The sequence below is a fragment of the Camelus dromedarius genome, chromosome Y (assembly GCF_036321535.1).
Source record: "Camelus dromedarius isolate mCamDro1 chromosome Y, mCamDro1.pat, whole genome shotgun sequence".
Taxonomy (NCBI): domain Eukaryota; kingdom Metazoa; phylum Chordata; class Mammalia; order Artiodactyla; family Camelidae; genus Camelus; species Camelus dromedarius.
In genome coordinates, this window is record NC_087473.1 from 12,602,987 (window position 1) to 12,624,293 (window position 21,307).

General features: G+C 33.5%; 1 protein-coding gene across 7 annotated transcripts in view; it reads left to right on the top strand.

Moving 5' to 3' along the window:
* LOC135320439 (zinc finger X-chromosomal protein-like) overlaps nt 1-21,307 on the top strand; it is a 67,060-nt gene that overhangs the window by 22,399 nt on the left and 23,354 nt on the right. Inside the window, exons 1-2 of one of the 7 annotated variants that reach the window (XM_064483552.1) lie at nt 10,397-11,387; nt 13,163-13,343. The exons of 4 other annotated variants lie outside the window; for them this stretch is intronic. The gene's annotated coding sequence lies outside the window, so the exon portion shown is untranslated. Of the gene's footprint in view, nt 1-10,396; nt 13,344-21,307 lie in introns of those variants that run through there. 2 more of the 7 variants (XM_064483551.1, XM_064483553.1) reach the window with 2 other exon arrangements.

Genomic DNA, 21,307 nt, shown 5'->3' on the forward strand with positions numbered 1-21,307 from the left:
GTGAACTTTACTAGGAATTGCCAAGTTCTTCCCATGGTGGTTTTATTTAGTTGGCACTAAGTTGTTTGTGAGGCTATTGCTTAGTATCATTGCCAAAGATTTAACAGTTTAACCTCTTTCAGTCTTTAAGGGAGCAAATGTTTTCTAATTGTCACTTTAACTTTGCATTGATCAGAATAGTGGTGAAGTGGAGCCTTGTTTTTTTCCCTGTATTTTTGGCTGTTAATTGTTCGTTCACATTCTTAGTCCATTTTTCTTTTGTTTTTTTTTTTATCCAGTTTTATTGAGATATAATTGATATACAGCACTGTATAAGTTTAAAGTATACAGTATAATGATTTGACTTACATCATGAAATGAGGACCACAATAGTTTTAGTTAACATCAGTCAACTCATTTAGATACAAAATTAAATAAATGAAAAAAATGCATTTTTCTTTGTGATGAGAACTCTTAAGATTTACGCTCTTAACCTTTCGTATATAACATACAGTGGTGTTAATTATATTCATTATGTTGTACATTACATCTCTAGGAATTATTTCTCTTATAACTGGAAGTTTGTATTGTTTGCCTTCTTCCAGTTTCCCCCTTACCCCCCGTCTCCCACCTCTGGTAACCACAAATCTGATCTCTTTTTCTGTGAGTTTGTTTGGTTGTTATAATTAACCTATTAACACTGTTAGATCCTGTTATACAGCTTAGTGATTTGGTAAATCAGTATATTTCAATATGATCACCAGTATAAATCTGGTTATGATAACATCATTGTTTAAAGGTATTACATAGTTGCTGCCTGTATTCCTCACATTGTACATTTTATAACTGTAACTCATTTATTTTGCAGATGTTTGTACCTCTTAATCGCCCTGACCTATTTCTTTTCTCCCCATACTTCCCTCCCACCTGACAACCACTTGTTTATTGTCTATATCTGTAATTCTTTGTTTTACTATTTTTTAATTTATTTTGTTTTTTGAAATTCCACATGTAAGTGAAACCATACAGTATTTGTTTTTCTCTAATTTACTTCACTTTAGCATAATATCCTCCAGGTCCATCCATGTTGTTATAAATGGCAAGACTTCATTCTTTTTTATGACTTCATAACATTCTATCGTATATATATCATTGTATCATATATATGTATATATATATGTACGTATGCATATGTTTACTACATCTGCGTTATCCATTCATCTAATACTGGGTTCTAAGGTTGCTTCCATATCTTGGTTTTTGTAAATAATGTGGCAGTGAACATGTATCTTTCCTAATTAGTGTTTTGGTTTTCTTTGTATAAAACACCTATATATGGAATTGCTGGATCATGTGTTAGTTCTGTTTTTAATTTCTTCTGAAGAATTTTCAGCTTGTTTTGCATAGTGGCTGCACCAATTTACATTCCCACCAACAGCGTATTAGAGTTCTCTTTTCTCCACATCCTTTCCAGCATTTGTTATTTGTAGACTTTTTGATGATGGCCATTCTGACAAGTATGAGGTAATAACTAATTAAGGTTTTGATTTGCATTTCACTGGTGATTAGTGATATTGAGCATCTTTACTTGTGTCTACTGACCATTTGTCGTCTTTGGAAAGATACCTATTCAGATTCTCTTCCATTTTTTAATTGGGTAGTTTGAGGATTTTTTCTTAAGTTATATAACTCCTTTTTATATTTTGCATGTTAGTCCCTTATTGGTTATATCCTTTGTAAATATCTTACCACATTCAGTTGGTGGGCTTTTCCTTTTAATGAGAGTTTCCTTCACTGTGTGAAAGCTTTTAGTTTGATGTAGTCCAACATTTGTTTATTTTTATTTTTGTTTCCCTTGCAAGAGGAGACGTATCTAAAAAAATACTACCTATATTGATTTCATAGAGCTTACTGCCTGTGTTTTCTTCTAGAATTTTTATGGTTTAAGTCTAATCCATTTTGAGTTTAGTTTTGTGCATGGTATGAGAGAGTAGTCCAGTTTGATATTTTGCATGCAGCTATCCAGTTTACCCAATGTACTTGTTAAAGAGGCTATGTTTTCCCCATTATATATTCATGCCTCTTTGGTTGTAGTTAATTAGCCATCTGAGCATGGACAGTTTCCATTTAATAACTTGTTGCTTTTACCTTTCTGCTTTTAATATTTTATCTTTAACTTTTTTCATTTTAATTGCAGCATGTCTTAGTGTGTTCCTATTTTGTTTAATCCTGTATAGGACTGTCTGTGCTTTTTTTGACTTGGGTGACTGATTCGTTTCCCATGTTAAGGGAAGTTTCTGGCTATTATGTCCTCAGATATGTTCTCTGCTCCCTTTATCTTTTCTCCTAGGACCCCAGTAATGCAAATGTTAGTATGCTTGAAGTTGTCACAAAGTTGTATCTTAAACTGTTCTTACTTACTTTTTTTTCTGTTTAGTGGCAGTGATTTCCACTACTCTTTCAGCTGACTAATCTGTTCATCTGTATCATATAAACTACTGTTGATTCCTTCTAAGTAATGTTTATTTCAATTATTGTAGTCTTCATCTCTCTTTGGTTTTTTATTGATATTTTCTAATTCTTTGTTGAAAACTTTTAACTTCTCACTGTGTACATCCAGTCTCACCCCAAGTTCTTTCATCATCTTTACAACCACTGCCCTGAACTCTTTATTGGGTAGATTGCTCTTCTCCACTTCATTTAGTTTCTCTGGGGTTTTATCTTGTTTCCTCATTTGGAATATTTTTCTCTGTTGCCCCATTTTGCCTAATTTGCTGTATTTATTTCTATGTATCTGGTATGTTGCTTACATTTTCCAACCTTGGAGAATGGCCTTTTGATGGAAACAGTCAATGCTCCTATCAGCACACTCCCCTCTGATCACTAAAGCTATGCTTCAGGGGTACTTCTGTGTGGGCTGAGTGGGTCAGAAGCTCTTGGCTTCTGGTAGGTGGGTTTGGTTTATAGTGTATCTGGCTATGGAGCATTGGTGAGTGTCAGGGCTACTGCTGGCTCATTAGCGGGCTGAGCTGAGTCCTGGGGTCCTGGTGTTGGCCAGCTGCTGGGTAGGGCCTGGTCCCCATGGTTGTTTCAGGTATTTGGGTTTCCCAAGCTGAGGGTCTCCTGCTATTGTCAGTGCGTGATCCTACTGATTTGGTTCCAAAGCAGCTGTTGGTTCAGGGGCTGTAAGGCAGCTAGCTTCCTGGTAGGTGGAGCTGTGTCTCATCACTACTAGTTGCTTGGCCTGAGATGTCTCAACACTGGTGCTTACAGGCTGGAGGGCAGGACAGGTCCCAGTGCTAAGCTAGAGGGAAGATTCCAGAATGACACTTGTAAGCACCAGTGTCCATGTTGTAGAACAAGCTCCCCAAAATGGCTGCAACTAGTGACTGTGTCTCCAGATTGAGTTCCAGTTGCCTCCTGCTACTCCAAGAAGGCTCTCAAAGAATAGCAGGTGGGTCCTGGAGCATGTGAGAATCTGTACATGCTTTTTAAGAATGGAGTTTCTATTTCTCATGGCCCTTTGGGACTCCTAGAATTAAGCCCCACTGTCCTTCAAAGCCACACATACTGAGGGCTTACCTGACTCTGGCAGTGGAGCCTACTGTGGTTGCCCTTTTGAAGAATTTCTACAATTGAGATTATCCTCCCATTTGTGGGCCAGCCAGAGGTATGTAGAGATCTTGACTATTGCATCTCCACCTCTTCTGTCTGCCTCATACGGTTTCTTCTTTATATCTTTATAGTTATGGAGGATCTTTTTTGCTAGTCTTCTGGTTTCTCTCATCAATACTTGCAGAGTAGATAGTTGTAATTTTGGTCTGCCCATGAGTGGAGCTCAGGGTCTTCCTGCTGTACCATTTTCTTCATGTTCCACTGACCCTTTTTTTTGGAGGTTGGGAACGGTGTTCCTGAGCTTTTCTTACTGACTTTTAGGTATTATTTTTATGTTCTGTGTAAAAGTGGTTAGCTGATTACACTTCAAACACCTTTTCTCAGTCTGTGACTTGTGTTTTAGCTTTCTTTATGGCATGTTTTGTTGAATAGGACTTAATGTGAGGTAATTTTTTTTTTTAAATCTTCATGTATGGCTTGTGCTTTTTGTATCTTGAAGAAATTCTCCCCCTACCACAAACTCATTCTGTTTTTTTTTAAAGATACAGTTTTTAAAGTTTGCTTTTATACGTAGACTATTAATCTATCTGGAATTAATTTTTCTGTATTTTTTGATGTAGGATATACAGTTTTTAATCTCTGTGTGTAGGTTTATTGACTAACATAGCTTTTTCTCTCACAGATTTGTAATTCAGTTCATGAGATGTATTGAATTTCTATATGTACAAGCCTACTTGTACTTTCTCTGTTTTGGTTCTGTTAGTTTGTTGCCTGTCTGAATATCCTGTTTTTAAAAACTCTTAATTTTATAATAAAATCTTAATGTATAGTCTCATCTGTAGAATTTTTTAGTTTTTTCTTCTTTGGCTTATATCAGGCTCTGTATTTCATTTGGAAAATTATTAAATTTTGTATTTGCATCAGATTTTAGAGTATACAGACACATCAGGTATGTTCTTTTAATGAACACAGTATGTCTGGTGGTTTTTTTTTTTTTTTTCTGTAGGCTTATGTCCTTTCATGTGATTTTTTTCTGTTATCATTGTCATCTTTGCCATTGTCATCCGACACTGTGTATTGGTACTGTTCTTAAGACTTCACTGATATAATAACCTTTTAAATCCATATATTCACTTCTTGCAATGATACATATTATTTTGTATTGTAATTTTGATGTAAATGTGTGAAACCTAGGTAATTGAAACCCATAATCTCCTGAGTTTCAAACTTAGCAGAGGCAAGATTTTAAATTTACCAACTTGCTTCAGAATCTGTATCTATACCATACTATATATTGTTTTTCATAGATATGATGGAGAACTTTTGTTATGTCTATTGTGTTATATTGTGTAATTTCTGTTGCCATAGTGAACAGCAATTTTTAAAAACTTGATAACTTCCAGTTACAAGTTATAACAGACTCCACTGACTTGCATATATTGATTATATAACCTTGCATAATTTTTATATACATGTATTTTATAGATTTGGAGGTGTACTTCCCCCTTATATGATAATATCCCTGAAATTCAAGTGTATTTTACAGTTAACAGGGTTTGTAATCTTTGCTGTCAGACAGCAGGCATGCTGTATTTATCACGGCCTACAATACTGTTCATTTTGTATCACTTCAAATGAGTAACAGCCATTATTGGATACTGGGTGTGCAGTTAATACTTGTCAAACAATACTATTGAAAGTAGAATAAATTGATTTTGTAAGAGTTGAAGGAAGTTAAAAAGCAATCAGAACCTGGTTTGACATACATAGTTTAGTCATAGGATACTTGGTTATGTATTGAGTGTGTTGTAATTAAAATTTTATCAAAATTTCCAATTTTGAACAGAAGCCCCTTAACTTACTTTAGCAAAAATGAAAAAAAGACCTTGGTCAAAAAATAAAATGGCAACATCAAAGTTTGTGAAATATGTGTCATTACTTGAAAGACGATTACACAGATGATAATTAAGGGATCTTCATCATCAACACTATTGTTGTCAGGAGGAGAAAAGTGAGCAGTGGTTTTTCTTAGTTGTATGTAAAGTAACGGTTCATCTAATAATTGGGAGCATCTTTAGATTCTGTGAAATCCATTAGTAATACTAATTAGTGATCCTTTTCATCTTGTCTGTAGTTGTATTTTCTGTGAATAATGATGTTGATACATTTTTTTAATGGTCTAGGTGCTTTAAGGCTGTTCTTCCAGTGTTTTGTCTTAAATGTTGATGCTATAGTGTTCCCTTGGGTAGATCCTCTTTTAAGTTCTTTTATAGTGTAAAAATTTTTGTCATAAGGAGGAATTGAATTTGGTGGATGCTTTGACTTGTATCTGTTGATTTTTTTTTCCCTTTTAGTCCATTAATGGGCTGAATTTTATTAAGTTTTGTAACATTAATTCTCTTTGAATCCTTAGGATATTTACTATCTCTTTATATAAATATATAAATATATCTACATTGCTATAATGTGCCCTTGTTTTCTCAAGATCTTTTTAAACACTGGCTTCTAAATTAATGATTCTACTTCTGTCCTTACAGTTATTTTCTGTAAATGTTACACATGCTTAACCTGATTTCAGGCAAAGTTAATTAGCATCTATATCTTCTTTTTAAACTTCCATTCGAAGATATGGTTTGCTGGCCAGAGTGGGGAAGAAAAGGAATTTTAAAATTCACTGTACCAGATAATAAGATTGTGTGAGGGGTGGATAAGGGGGGAAAAAAGAGGTCAGGACTTTACTTAAGATGAACGGGATTTAAATTAAATTTAAAATATTAGAGGAAAACTAGATGAATAGAAGCTAAAAGTTTAACAGTGAGTTTTTTTTAATGTAAAAATACCTACATATTCATTCATTTTTTAAAGGATTTTTGTATGGAAGGAGGCTAGACTGTGGAAATTTAGAATTAAAATTTTATAACATGTAGTGACAAAATAGCCTGATATTTTATCTCTGTGAATAAAATTTTAAAATTATGAAATCATATTTGTCTTTAAAAGAAAATTTGATTTAGTTGTAATTTTAACAGTGCACTAATTTTCCAGATGAACAAAATGAATCAAGTGGTGAATTGTATTTTGGCATTATTTTCTGACAAAATTGTATGCTAGCACAACATGACATTTCCACTTTATATTGGAATTTCTCAGCATGATCATAGGAGATGTATTTAAGGACATTGTCAATTTTCTAAGACACTTGTTAGAATATGTGGCTTAATAGTCACATATTCTCTTTTGAAGAAATCTCACTCTCATTCTTGTGGATTTTTTTCTTTCTAAGTCAGTGTCCATGACTCTGACTAAGTATTTCTTTTTCATTTTTGCCAACTTTTTATACTTTTTTATGCTTTACATTTTCACTGTAAAATATAATCCTTTGTGTTTACTTTGTATTATCATTATGTTTAAAGATTATCAATCATTTTCACTAACAAAGATAAGTTTTGAGTGGAAGGCAGGATTTACAGTTTATAAGGGAGAAATGTTGAAGTTCACTAGTAGGTGAACTCCAGTTTCTATTTCCTTAATTGGAAAATGGGCTTGGTAATATTTACCATTAGTTTGGGTAAAGATTCAATGAGATAATTTACGCAAAAAAACCTTATACAAGTTTTGTCAAACAACAGATTATCTACAATTGACAGCTTTTTTTAAGGGTGAAAACAAGAGATTAAAATAAGCATGGATACAAGTGCTAACACTGGATTTTTATTTTTGACTTTGTAAAAGTACCTAGTGGTAGATGAACATTCAGTACTTTTAACAAAATAATCTAAGTTCTTTTTCACAAGTCGGTATTATATTAAATTTAAGGATTCATAAATTAAAGTAACACATTGAAATAGTTAATATTTAAAGATGTCAGTTCTCCCCAGATTGATCAGTATAGAATAGTGCAATCCTAGTTGATCCCAATGGAGTTAAAAAACAGAATTTAAATATATGGTGATAAGGAAGAGAATACCACATATATGTATAGATCTTAAAACTATCATATAAAATTCAATTGAGATGTATAAAACTCATAAAATATTGACAGAAAGAATGGGTTATAAATGTTCATTTCCAGTGTCATTCCATTTTTACATTACTGGTAAAAGTATATAAATTTTTAAGAGCTTTTTGTGGAGAGCATCTTACCAATATCTATCAAATTTTTACATGTTCAAAGTAATGTGACTCACATGACCTTCTTTAAGTATTTTTGATAGAATATTCACCAAAATGTGAATGACAACAGCAAAGATCAAAATGTTCTTGACTAATTACACTGTTGGATACTGAAATATTGAGACAAATGTAAGCAATATTAATGTCTCTTGTTTTGAACTTGACTAATAGCATAGCTTTAACAAACTGAATCAGCTTGGAAGACAAATTATAAAAATTACTATACTTTTCAAAGATCTAGAAGGATATTTAAAATCTCTTATTAATGACTTTTATCTGCTGGGGACAATGAACACTCCTGAAAAACATTAAACTTAACAATGGTAAAATGTAGATATAGTTTATTTCAAGATGCAATATTACTTTATCTTGAGAAGTTCATTGTATTGACATCAAGCTATTAAACACTGTTTTAAGGTGTTTAATATTAACACTCAGTAATATACACATGCACTCATGTGACTAACATAATTTTGTTAAATGGCAGTACTAGTGACACAAAAGCCTCCCTCATATCCCCATCCCGGTCAGTTTTTCCTCCTTTTTCAAGAAAGAACCACTATTCTTACTTTTATTTCCATTGATTTTATTGTGAGCTACAAATGAATTAAATCATACTGTGTATATATAGAATATATATATTTATTTATATAGTTTGTGTGTGTATATCTATCTATCTATCTATCTATCTATCTATCTATCTATCTATTTATTTATTTATTTATTTATTTATTTATTTATTTATTTATTTTTTTTTTTTTTTTTGACAATCTGGCTTTCCAGAGCAGCATTATGCCTGGAAAATTTATCATGAAACTGCATGTAGCAGATCATTCTTTCTCATTGTGTATACTATTTACTTATAAACATCCTTATCTAATTTGATGTTGCTTAACTTTTGGGTTCTTTGTCGGTTTTGACAATTTCAAAGAATACTGTTGTAGAATGTACATGTACATGCTTTGTTGCCACTAGTACATGTTTGAGTTACATGCGTATATGTAAGAGTGTAATTTGCTAGGATTTTAAATGAATGCAGAGATTAATTTAGGGGGAATTGACATGCAAGTACTGTGTTTCTAGAGCAAGGCAGCTCTTCATTTGTCTTTTAAAGAATCTCAGTAGAGTTTTTAGTTAATACTGCCAAAGGGATATTCCATGAAGTGTTACATAAAAAAAATACCATCTTAATGTTAATTTTATACTACTATTCTCTTTTGAATTCGCTATAATAGTATTTTTGTTGATCCTTTTGGATTTCCTGGATATATCAGTTATAAATTAGAAGTTTGACTGTATAATCATGTATTTATCTTACCTAATTGCATTGGTTAACAATTCCAGTATTAAAATAGTGCTAAAGGGCATCTCAGTCTTTAACTTTTGTGAGAATGTAGTCTTTTATCCTTAAGCTTAATATCTGCTGTTCTTACTTTAAAGTGACAGTAATATTTTCCCTCTATTTATATGAACTGATTTGATTTGTGTTGCAGAAACATTTTGGTAGCATATTGGATTGGTTTTGAAATTCTGTATATTTATATTCATGTACACACAGTTTCATTGTGTTAATAACATTTTTTATTCCATTGGAGTGAATATTTTATTTACTTTAAGCAAAAAATCAAAGTTGAATTTCAACTTTTCAGCATTTTTTGAGATTAACAGTTTTTTCTCTTTCAGTTCCTAAATTGGCTCCAGACCTGACTTCTTGAATAACCTTACCTTATCAAATGGTGTATGTGTGTGTGTTTATCTCTTTTAGATTATGAATCACATTTGCAAATACTTGAACTCAGGTCGTAAGTAATGAATTTGGGAATTGGTTTAAATTATTGTGCTAAGTTTTGGCTTTAGGAATTTATTGACTTTGCCTAAAGAATTGTGAAATGCTCTAGAATAATTCATAAATCTTTAGAATTATCTGTTTCTGGAACTTGTGAAAAAATTTTCCTGTGAAACCATTTGGGCTTTAGGATATTTGATATGCTAACATTAGAGGTTAATTATTTTATTTTTATTTGAATTTCCTAACTCTTCACAGGTTAATCCTGGTAATTTGTATTTCCCAGTAGATCTTTTGAAATACATTTTCTTCCAGTGTTCTAGCATAGAATAACAAACAGTACTAAAAAGCATTCTGTCCTATTTATGGTAATTTTTTTAATTTTAATATTCATATTTGTACTTTTTGAGTACCTTTTTATGTTACTACCTTTTAGTTTTTTTTGTTGTCTCTTCTTCACACCTTACTCCAAAAACAGAGAAAATTTTTAATTTAACAGCAGATAAGAAATTAGCTGAGTCCTTAGCTTTGCTCTGGAGAATTATTAAATAAGTACTTGCTATTACCCTTTTAAAGTGATATAGTTTTCCCTTATGAAGAATCCTGTTGTGGACAAATTTATTTTAATTTCTAGCAGTTTGAATGATTCTGTCTACCTTGTATAATACCTTGTTTTGTTTTTGTTTTCTGAGTGTGACTTAAGGAGGGGAACTTAAAGTAATAGTTAAGAGCATTAATGTTTGGAGATAAAAATCAGAAAAATAATTTTTGCATACATGTTAGCAAGCATATACTTCATCAAAAACGTTGTGGTAAACAAACACTTTGTTGAAATGTACCTAGAAGAGATCATGTAAAAGTGTCTAGGTATCAGATTCTTTAAAATATAAGTAAATTGTAATTACTGTCTTAACATAGATGAAATATTGCTAAACTCTTAACATTTTATGATATTTTTCTTGTTTTACAGAATGGAAAAAATATTTTTGTGTATTTCCAAAATTTTATCCAGTCCTTTATTTTCATTAGGACTGTGAATTTTTCTCAGAAAGTTCATGATCTAAATTTTCAAGGCATAAGTGTTAATTTTTCAGATCATGGTCCTTGCAACTGGAGGGAGGAAATCACAATGAATTTGAGGTGATATAGGTTTGAGGTAGAGTACTTTCAGGGCATTTGATAGCAGACAACATCAGGATTTGTTCATCTCATTTTAAAAGTGTTGCTTCTCTGGTTTATTTTGCTTATTTTATTTAGATTCAGTTGATGTCTAGGGTTAGTTTGTACAGTAAAGACATGGACAGTTTCAGTTAAACCGTCTAACCATGTTACTTCACTTTTATCACAATCATGAGACCCTTTTTGGAATATATTCCATTTAAGAACATGGTCTTTTTCTGATTGTTGGAGGTAATCTTAACTGGCAGTGCTAATGGAGGAAAGACTACTAAAGTAAGCTGTAGTCATCTTTGGAGTAGAAAAAATTTTCTTTTGCCTGTTTCAGTTTTTTCAGTCATAAGATGGAGGGGAGGAAGAACTAGTAAAATGCATTTTTGAACAAAGATTTCTCATGTTAGTAAAAATATTACAGATAGGTACCTTTCTTGTAGGTCAGACTATTTAGTAAATGCATATGATATAAAATTGTAATTGACTCTTACATTTGAAGGTTTTGAATTGAGTAGGTGTCTTTGTAGGATACTAGAGTGCACCTCAGCAGTTAAGAATAGTTTCTCACTTGCTTGAGCTCTTCTTTCCTCCTTTTTATTGTCAGAATTCAGCTATCTGTGGCATACATGACTCATTGTATAAACCAGTTTGCTCTTACTAGACAGTAAGTCACTATAAGTAGCATCTTACTACATGTGTAAATGTTTGTGCAGTTATTGATCCTAATTATGACAAGTAAATAGGCATAATTCCACTTCAGAGACCTTACCTCCCAGAAAACTCCAAGTTGTCAAATGCCATAATAGAAGTTTTAAGAAAGCACGAAAGACATGTTTGAAGAATGACATGCTCCATTCAGACTGCAAAATTGGATAGTAGTCAGTAGATATATTATTTACCTTTGGTTACTATTGTAGAGCACCCTAAATACTGGGGAACTGATGAAGTATTCTGAGCAAGGGAGTGTCATGATCACTGCTGTGCTGTATGAATGCTTCAGTACTTGGCATCAACCCTATCTTGTTATAGGGTTCCTAGTCTTTTTTTGTGGGAGTGACAGAAAGAAGCAAGGTCATTTGAGAGCATGTTTTTATCCCTCAGGATCAGGAAGTAAACAGAGTTCAGAGTGAATGGAGATGCTGGGAATAAAAGAAAGGAACAGGTAATTCAGAAGTTGTGAGAGAAGGAATGAACAAGATCTGACATCCCAACTGACAGGAAAAAAGAAGAGGTCATACTGATTGTGTCTAGAAGAGATTGGGTTTTATCCATGTGAAATATTCAGTAGGTAGTGTGATAGATCCTAGCCTAGTCTGAGTGTGATGATTTGGGGCATTATCTTTTTGTACATGGTAGTTGAAACCATAGCAATAAAGAGAAAACAGAAGAAGAGAGGACTGATTGCCTAACCCTGGCTGGGCAGGGTGTGAGGGGTGGCAGAATAGCCAGAAGTTGGGAAGGTGGGAAGAAAACTAGCATGTCACTTTAAAGAGACTGAGAAAGAAAGTAATTTCAAAATTGAGGGAATTCTTTCTCAAACTAATGCAGTAAATGAGAAAAAAAGGTTATTCTACAGATTAACTCCCCCTCCCTGAGCCTTTATTGAAATGACTAACATATGACATATAAGTTCAAGGTGTACAGTGCAATGATTTGATGTCAGTAAACATTGTGAATTGGTTGCAAGGTTAGTTAACACCTCTCTGTCATCACATGTGTGGGGGATCCCTAGGGTGGGGGTTAGGGGGTGATAATATTAAGATTTACTCTCTTAGCAACTTTAAATGTATAATATAGTAGATAACTGTAGTGGCCATTCTGTATATTTGATCCCTGGGACTTAATCACCCTTTTAACTGGAAGTTTGTACTTTCTGACCAATATCCTCCTATTTTCCTGAAATCTCCTTCCCTTGGCAGCCATTATGCTGTTCCCTGTTTCTGTGGGATCAGCTTTTTTAGATTCCACGTGAAAGTAAGATCATACAATATTTGTCTTTCTTTGACTTGTATCACTTAAGGTTCGTTCATGTTTTTGCAGGTTGTGAGATTGCCTTCCTCTTTATTACTGAATCATACTTCATTGTATTTACATATGGTCATACCTTCTTTTAGCATATTTTGCTTTTTTTGCACTTTACTAATAACTGAGGTTTTTACAAATTGAAGGTTTATGGCAACCGTGTATTTAGGAAGTCTGTTGGGATCATTTTTTCCAACAGCATTTTGTCATTTCAGGTATTTTTGTCACATTTTGGTAATTCTCTGAATATGTCAGAATTTTTATTATTTTATGGTGATCTGGAATCAATGATCTTTGATGTTACTATAATTGTTTTTGGACACCATAAATAGCACCCATATAAGATGAACTTAAAAAATGTTGGGTATTTTGACAGCTCCACCTAAAGACCATTTATCCTTCTGTCCCTTTCCTCAGGCCTCCTCATTCCCTGTGATACAGCAGTATGTACTAAAATAACACCAACATGAAAAGATGCTCAACATTGCTAATTGTTACAGAAGTGCACATCACAATGATATATCACTTCATACTGATCACAATGGCCATCATCAAAAAGTCTACCCACAATAAATACTAGGAAGAATGTGAAGAGAAGGTAACTTTCCTTTCCTGTTGATGTGAATGTAATTCGATGGAGCTATTGTGGCCAGTATGGAGTTTCCTTGAAAAAACTAAAAATAGAGTTACCATATGATCCAGCAATTCCACTCCTGAACATATATCTTGAAAAGGTGAAAAACTAACTGGAAAAGACACCTGGACCCTGATGTTCATAGCAGCACTATTTACAATAGCCAAAACATGGAAGCAACCTAAGGATCCATCAACAGATGACTGGATAAAAAGGGTGGGATATATATACACACACACACACCCAATGGACTGTTACTCAACTATTAAAAAAAAGAATGAAATGTTGCCATTTGCAGCAACATGGATGGACCTAGAGATTATCATATTAAGTGAACTAAGTCAGAAAGAGAAATACAGATGTGATACGATATCACTTATATGTGAAATAGAAATAATAATACAAATAAACTTGTTTATAAAACAGAAACAGACTCACAGACATTAAAAGCAAATTTATGGTTACCAAAAGGGAAGGGGGTGGGAAGGGATAAATTAGGAGTGTAGGATTAACAGATGCACATAACAGCATATAAAATAGATAAACCACAAGGATTTGCTCTGTTGTATAGAGAACTACACTTAATATTGTGTAATGACATATTATGGAAAGTAGTCTGAAGAAGAACATAAATATGTGTAGATGTATGTATGTATAACTGAATCATTTTTTGTACACCTGAAACTAACACGATATTGTAAATCAACTATGGGTCAATTGAAGAAAAGAAAAAAATTAGGCCAATTAATAACTCTACAGTGGCCTTTAAGTGTTCAAATGAGAAGAGAAGTTAGTTGATACAACAAACTTTATTGTTGTCTTATTTAAAGAAATTTTCATAGCCCTTCAGCAAGCACCGCGCTGGTTAGTTAGCAGCTACCAAAATCAAGGCAAGACTTTTAACCAGCAAATATTATAACTCACTGATGGTTGACATTTTTTTAGCAATGAAGTATTTTTAAATTAAGATACATATATTTTGTTTCAGACATACTGTTACTGCACACTTAATAGATTGCAGTACAGTGTAAACATGACTTTTATGTGCACTGAGAAACAAAAATTCTTGTGACTTGCTTTATTATGGCACTCAGGAACTGAACCCAAAATATGTCCAAGCTATACCTATACATATTTTCTTTACACATTCATCTGTTTATGGATGCTTAGCTTTTTCCCCGTATCTGGGGAAAATAATTGCAGACAATATAGTGGTACTTCCTTCTCTGAGATTTCACCTTCTAGGATTTCAGCTACCGATAGTCAGCCATGGTCTGAAAATATTAAATGGAAAATTGCAGAAATGAATAATTCATAAATTTTAAATTGCATGCCGTCCTGAGTAGCATGATGAAATCTCTTGCTGTTTTGCCCTGTCACAGCTGTGACATGAATTACCCTTTTGACCAATGTATCCCACACCTTAGTCATTTAGTAGTTCCTAGGTTATCAGATCTACAGTCTCAATATCACTGTGCTTGAACTCAAAAAACACTTGTTTAACTTAATAATAACTTCAAAGCACAGAAGTAGTGATGCTGGCATTTCAGGAATGGCAAAGAGAAGCCACAAAATGCTTCCTGTTAGAGAAGGTGAAAGTTCTGTTATAAGGTAAAAAAAAAAGTGTGCTTAGGTTACTAATAACTACAGTAAGAGTGAATGTTCTATCCATGAAATTATGAAGAAGGAAAAAGCTTGTCCTACTTTTCAGTGTCGTACCTCAGACTGCTGCAGATAAGTTACAGGCACATTGTATGAATAGCACTTAGTTAAGATAAAAAAAAGCAGTTAATTTGTACAGTAAAATATTTTTGAGAGCACATTCACATAACTTTATAATGTGATTTTTCTATTTGTGGTTATTGTTTGACTGTGTCTGATTTATCATTTACACTTTATCATAGGTTTTCACAAATAGGAAAAAAACAGTATGTGTATGGTTTTGTTCTGTCTGCACTTTCAGGTATTTTCTTGGAACATATCCCTGCATCTAAGAAGGGAAATCCTGCACTTTAGTAAACATCAGAGTGCAGCTGTCTCTTTGACATAGTAATTTTATTTCCTTTGGGTATATAACCATAACTGGACTTGCTGGATCTTATAGTAGTTCTATTCTTCGTATTTTGAGGAACCTCCATACTGTTTTCCATGCTGGTTGCATCAACTTACATTCCCACCAGCAGTCTGCAAGGGTTCAAGGGAACACTTACAATTTCTTCTCATTTTGATACCAGCCTTCTAACAGATACGAAGGTGACATCTGTAACAGTGCTTTTTGTGTCATATCTAGAAAAGCTTGAGAAGACCAATGTCATGGAGCTTTTTCCTCTATGTTTTTTCCTAGGGGGTTTATGGCTTCAAGTCTTATATTTAAGTCTTAGTCCATTTCAGGTTAACTTTTGTAAGTTAGAAGTCCATTTTAATCTTTTGTGTGTGATTGTCCAGTTTTCTGAACCTTCTCTAAGAGACTGTCCTTTCCCTATTGACTGTTCCTAACTCCCTGGTAAATTATTTTGAAATATTTGCATAGGTTTATTTCTGGGTACTTGATTCTCTTGTGATTTCACACAAATTTTAGGATTGTTTTTTCTATTGCTATTTCTGTTTCTACTGTGAAAACTATGATTGGATGTTTTAATAGAGGTTGCATTGTATCTATAGATGGTTTTGAGTAGTATTGATATTTTACAGTATTAATCATTCTTATCCATGAACACAGGTTATCATTCCATTTACTTGTGTCTTCACTTTCTTTCATCCAGTCTTGTTCTTTTCAGTGTGCTGAACATTTTTATTACCTTGCTTAAATTTATTCCTAATCATTTTAAAGTTTTTGATGTTATTGTGGATGGGTTGTTTTGTTTATTGTTAAGATAGTACATTGTTAGTACACAGAGACTCAGCTGACTTTTTTATGCTGTTATTGTATCCCTGTAACTTTACTGAATTTGTGTTTTGTTGGAGTTTTTAGAATTTTCTATGTATAAAATGGTGTCATCTACTGATAGAAACAAATTTTCTTTTCCTATTCTGATGCCTTTTCTTTTTCTTGCCTAATTGGACTAGTTAGAACTTCCAGTGCTATGTTGAATGAGAGTGGTGATTGTGGGCATTCTTGTCTCGTGCCTGATCATGGAGAAAATGTTTTATGTTTCAACACTGAGTATATATTAGCTGTGGACTTACTATATATGTTTTTATTATTCATTTTGTTACTGTGGTGATTCTTTTATTGTGCAGTTGAATTTTGTTTACTAGAATTTTATTAAGAATTTTTACATCTATATTTATCAGGGATAAAGGCCTTTAGTTTTTCTTTCTTATACTATGCTTATTTAGCTTTAACATAATGGTAATGATAGCCTCAAAATAAGTTTGGTAGTGTTCCCTTTTCTTCAGATTTTGGAAATAATTAAGTTGGAGTTAGTCTTTTTCATAAGTATTTGATAGAATTCATCTGCCAAAACTGTTCCTGGGCTTTTCTGTTTTGGTAGGCTTTACTTACTGATTGAGTCTCTTTACTCACTATTGAGCTGTTAGGTTTTCTGTTTCTTCCTGATTCAGTCTTGCTAGGAATTATGTTTCTAGGACTGTGTTCATTCTTCTGTAGGTTATCCATTTTGTTGGCGTGTAATTGTTCTTAATGATTGTTTTGTAATAATTTATCTTGAAGAGTATTCCATTTGTGCTTGAGAAGAATCATCTAGCATACAGTTCAACTTCAACATTTCCTTGTAGATTTTCTGTCTGAATGATCTATCTGTTGTTAAAAGTTGTGGTATTGAAGCTCCCTATTGTTACTGTATTGTTTTTTCTCCCTTCAGAATCATTAGAATTTGCATAATATATTTAGGTGGTTCAGTGTTGAATGCAAGGTTCAGTATTGGCTGCATGGCTTATGTTTATGATTTGTTGTATCGTCTTTATTGTTATATAATAAACTTGTCTGTCTACCATTTTTGATGTACAGTTGATTTTGTCTGATATGTGTTGCTACCTCTGCTCTCTTTTGATTTCCACTTAGAAGGAATATCTTTTTTTTATCCCTTCACTTTGAGCCTGTATTTGTCCTTACTGCTGCAGTGGGTCTCCTGTAGGCAGCATATAGTTGAATCTTTTTAACTACATCTAGCCATTCTTTGTCTTTTGATTGGAAAATTCAATCTGTTTACATTTAGAATAGTTAATGATACATAAACTTACTAATGCCATCTTACTGTTTTATGAATGATTTCTGTTTCCTTTGTTCTCTCCTTATCTTGATGCTTTCCTTCGGGAACTGGCTATTTTTCATAGTGATAAGTTTTGCCTCTCTTCTGTCATTTGTCTACTACAGGTTTTGCTTTTCAGTTTCTGTAAAACTTAAAAATTTTTAAGTTATGCGTGTCATACTCTTTGAAAGTTCAGTTGCATACAGAATTTCTGTACCTTACTCTCCACATTTTATGTTTTTGTTGTCACAGTTTACCTTTTTTACTATATATCCACTAACAAACTAGCTGTAATTATTTTTAATACCTTTGTCCTTTAACTTAGGACAGTTTATTATTGCTTATAATTTATATGTCCTTCAGAAAAGGAGGAAAGATAAAGACTTCCCAAACAAAAGCTAGGGGAGTTTGACCTCACTAGACCTGCCTTATAAGAAATGCTGAGAAGAGTTCTTAAGGCTTAAATAAGTAACAGTTAATTAATAACATGAAAACATAAGAAAATATAAAGCAGAGCAATAAAGGGAGGTCTACAGTCAAATTCAGAATAATCTTAAGCTATAAAATTAAATCCTAGCTTGCAACATTTCTGCTGAGAAATTTACTGATAACCCTGTTGGGGTTCCCTTTTAAGAGGATATTTTTTCTCTTTCTGTTTTTTAGGCTCTCTATTTCTCTTTGATTTTCAACCATTTAATTATGTGTCTTGGAGATGATCATTTTAGATTGAAATTAAGGGTATTCATGACTTGGATGCCAGAGTTTCCTCAGTTTGACGTGAAGTCCTTAGCCATTATTTTCCTAAGTGTGTTTTGCCCTCTTCTCTGTGTTCTCATTTTCTGGGACTCCAGTAGTGTGTGTAGGTTGTTTCATTTAACGATATGCCCCAGTAAAGTAAGCAGTTTTTTCTCTTTTTCATTCTTCTTTTCTCTGTTTGCCTCTGACTGAATTATATCAGAGTACCTGTCTTCTGCTTCACAGATTGATTATTCTGCTTAATCCAGTTTGCTATTGATACTCTTTTTTGCATTTTAGGGTCCCCCTTCCCCATTTTATTTGCTCTATTCTCCAGTTTCAGAATTTGTGTTTTGGTGGGTTTTTTTTTATGATCTCTGTTTCAAAGTTCCTGTCTTGTGTATTGCTTTTGTCATTTTGTAATTGTCTGTGTTTTCTTTTAGTTTGTTGAGTTTTCTTAAAATAAGTACTTCAAATTCTTTATGGCAATAATTGTCTAGTAACTAACCCTAAAGACATAGAGGTCTGCAATTTGTGTTTGTGTTTCAGTGGTAGTGTGTTGTGTCCTTGATTTTTCAATATCCTTGAAGTCATTTTATGTCTGTCATTTTTTTCCCAGTTGAAGAATTAGTCATCTCCTCTATTCTTTATTTAATGGGCTTTGGAAGAGAAATACCTTCCTTCTTTCGTATAAGGGATTCTGAGGCTTTCTCATACATTTTCTATGCATATACCTGCTCCATCCTTTTTGGTCTCTCATTTGAGGGAGTTCCTAAGATTGTATTGCCTTATTTCTATTCTGCAAGGCCAGCTAAAGTGTTGAGAGCATGTTTGCTTTACCCAAAGTGGTGCTGAAACTCCTAGTTTATGAAGTTTCTCCTGATCTAACAAAGTCACACCTGCTCTTGCACCATTGGCAGTGCACACAGGGAGCCAACCATGGGATGGGAGTGGGTAGGCTAAGCCACATTGGGGTGGGGGAGATAAGCAAGGAATCCTCAGCAGCTCATTGGTGGGTTTCTGATAGAGTCATGAAGCAGATAGTAGGATTGTGTTTCTTTAATGCCCTCCAAGAGCCCTGGCTCCTGTTCTCATGGCTCCTCCCTACCCCCAGTCTTGCACACCTCATTATTCCAGATGTGGTGAAAGAAGTAAATCTCTTTGACAGTGTCCTGCATGAATGGGGAAGCTAGGCACTCATTTACAGGCCAAGAAGGACTCCCTTGACACTGAGCTGTGCTGCTTTGGGAAAAGTGAAACTATTTTTCTTAACCATTCTAATGGATCCAATCTCAGATATTTTTGCTTAAGGGAGTGCTGAGATTTCTCCACTGAATTCCTGAACTTCTCTGAAGGCTCACTTGTCCATGAATGGTTGTCTCAGTCAGTGTTCTTAGGGGTTAGGACAGTAAAACTTTTTTTAAAAAACCTCTTATTTCACTGTGGTGATCCAAGTTGAACTTTTGTTAGAGATAATGATACTGATTTTTGTAGGGGAATTTGAAGATACCTTAAATGTATATCATTTTTAGTTTTAACTGTGCTCACAGATATTTTCTTATTTATTCTTTTATATTTATACTTTTAAAGAGGGAAAGTAGGTACATGCCAGAGAGTTTTGGGGAGAGGAGGCAGTGACAAACTTACTTAGAGCAAGAATCTTTTCTGTTTTTTAATAGTTGAAAAAATATTTGTTGAGGTACTCATCATGGCCTTTTTATTTGAAACATTTTGAATAAATGTCATAAAACACACTATTTCTTGAAAAAGGATTGTATTATGTCTCAGTGACATGTTAGAAATTAACTTTGTAATAATATAAATTACAATTGAGTTTCTTACTTTCATATTCCCTTAAGGATTATATAATTTAATATCAAACATCAAGACATATGTAAAAAACTATGACATATGCTAAGAAAAACCAGTAAATGGATAAAGTGCAATGAAAATGTAGCGGAGGGAGGGATTGCTTGTAGCATTTTCTTGGTATGGGAAGGACATGTAGCGTATAAATTGAAGCACAGATGATATAGAAAGTTCTTTGACGTGGAAGAAATCTGAAAGCAAGTATGCAGTTTGGGTCTTACAGAGATGGTGCTATTTTGTTTGGTCGAAGAGAGAGAGAGAGAAAAACAGAAATTGAAGGTGGTGGTAGAGAGGAGGGGAACATCAGTTGAAGGGAAATTTTTAAAATAGTAGAAAGGTAGTTAGAACCAAATCTTAGAGGCTTGTAGGACAAAGACGTTGGATTTTATTTGGATTCAGCAGAGGGCCATTAAAAAATTGAATTGAGGTCTGATATCATGCTTTAAAAAAAACACTCATTTTTACTTGTGTTAAAATGTACTCAAGATTTATTTTTATTATTTAGCGCAAGATATCAGATATGAAAATGGTATGAAGGAGGAAGTCCATACTCACAGATAAAAGAGTAGAAGGAGAAAGGCGTGTCATTCCATTAAGGGCCAAATAGGGGAAGGAAGCAGAGGAAAGGGGATACCATGGCTCAGAGCTTTTATTTGGTTTCTGTGAGGAAGGAATGGGCATGTAGATATGTTAAGGTGAGGATTGGGTAGTTTGAACAATTTAAGTGTCTCTGAGCTGTAGGAATTGTCCCTAGTTGTGTGGTTCCTTGCCCTGGGTTATTTTAGGGTAGAGGAAATCTTGGCTTAGTATGTAAGTTTAATGGTTGGGGGTGTAGATTCTGATTGGTTAGTTTGTATATCAAAGATGTGCTCACAGGGAGACTGTTGCTGTCAGTAGGATTTAGCTAGCTCTGGGAGGGGCAGTCCCTGTATAATCAAGACCTGGAAAGAGAGAGCATGATAAGTAGAGAAAATAAGAAAATATAATCAGTATACCTCATTACTTGAAATTTTAACAAGCTTTCATTTTCTGTATTGTCAACAGAAGTGATAAAGATTAAAGAAGCTACATCTAATAGTGTTGAAGGTGAATTAGAAAGTGAGAAAGTGGGTA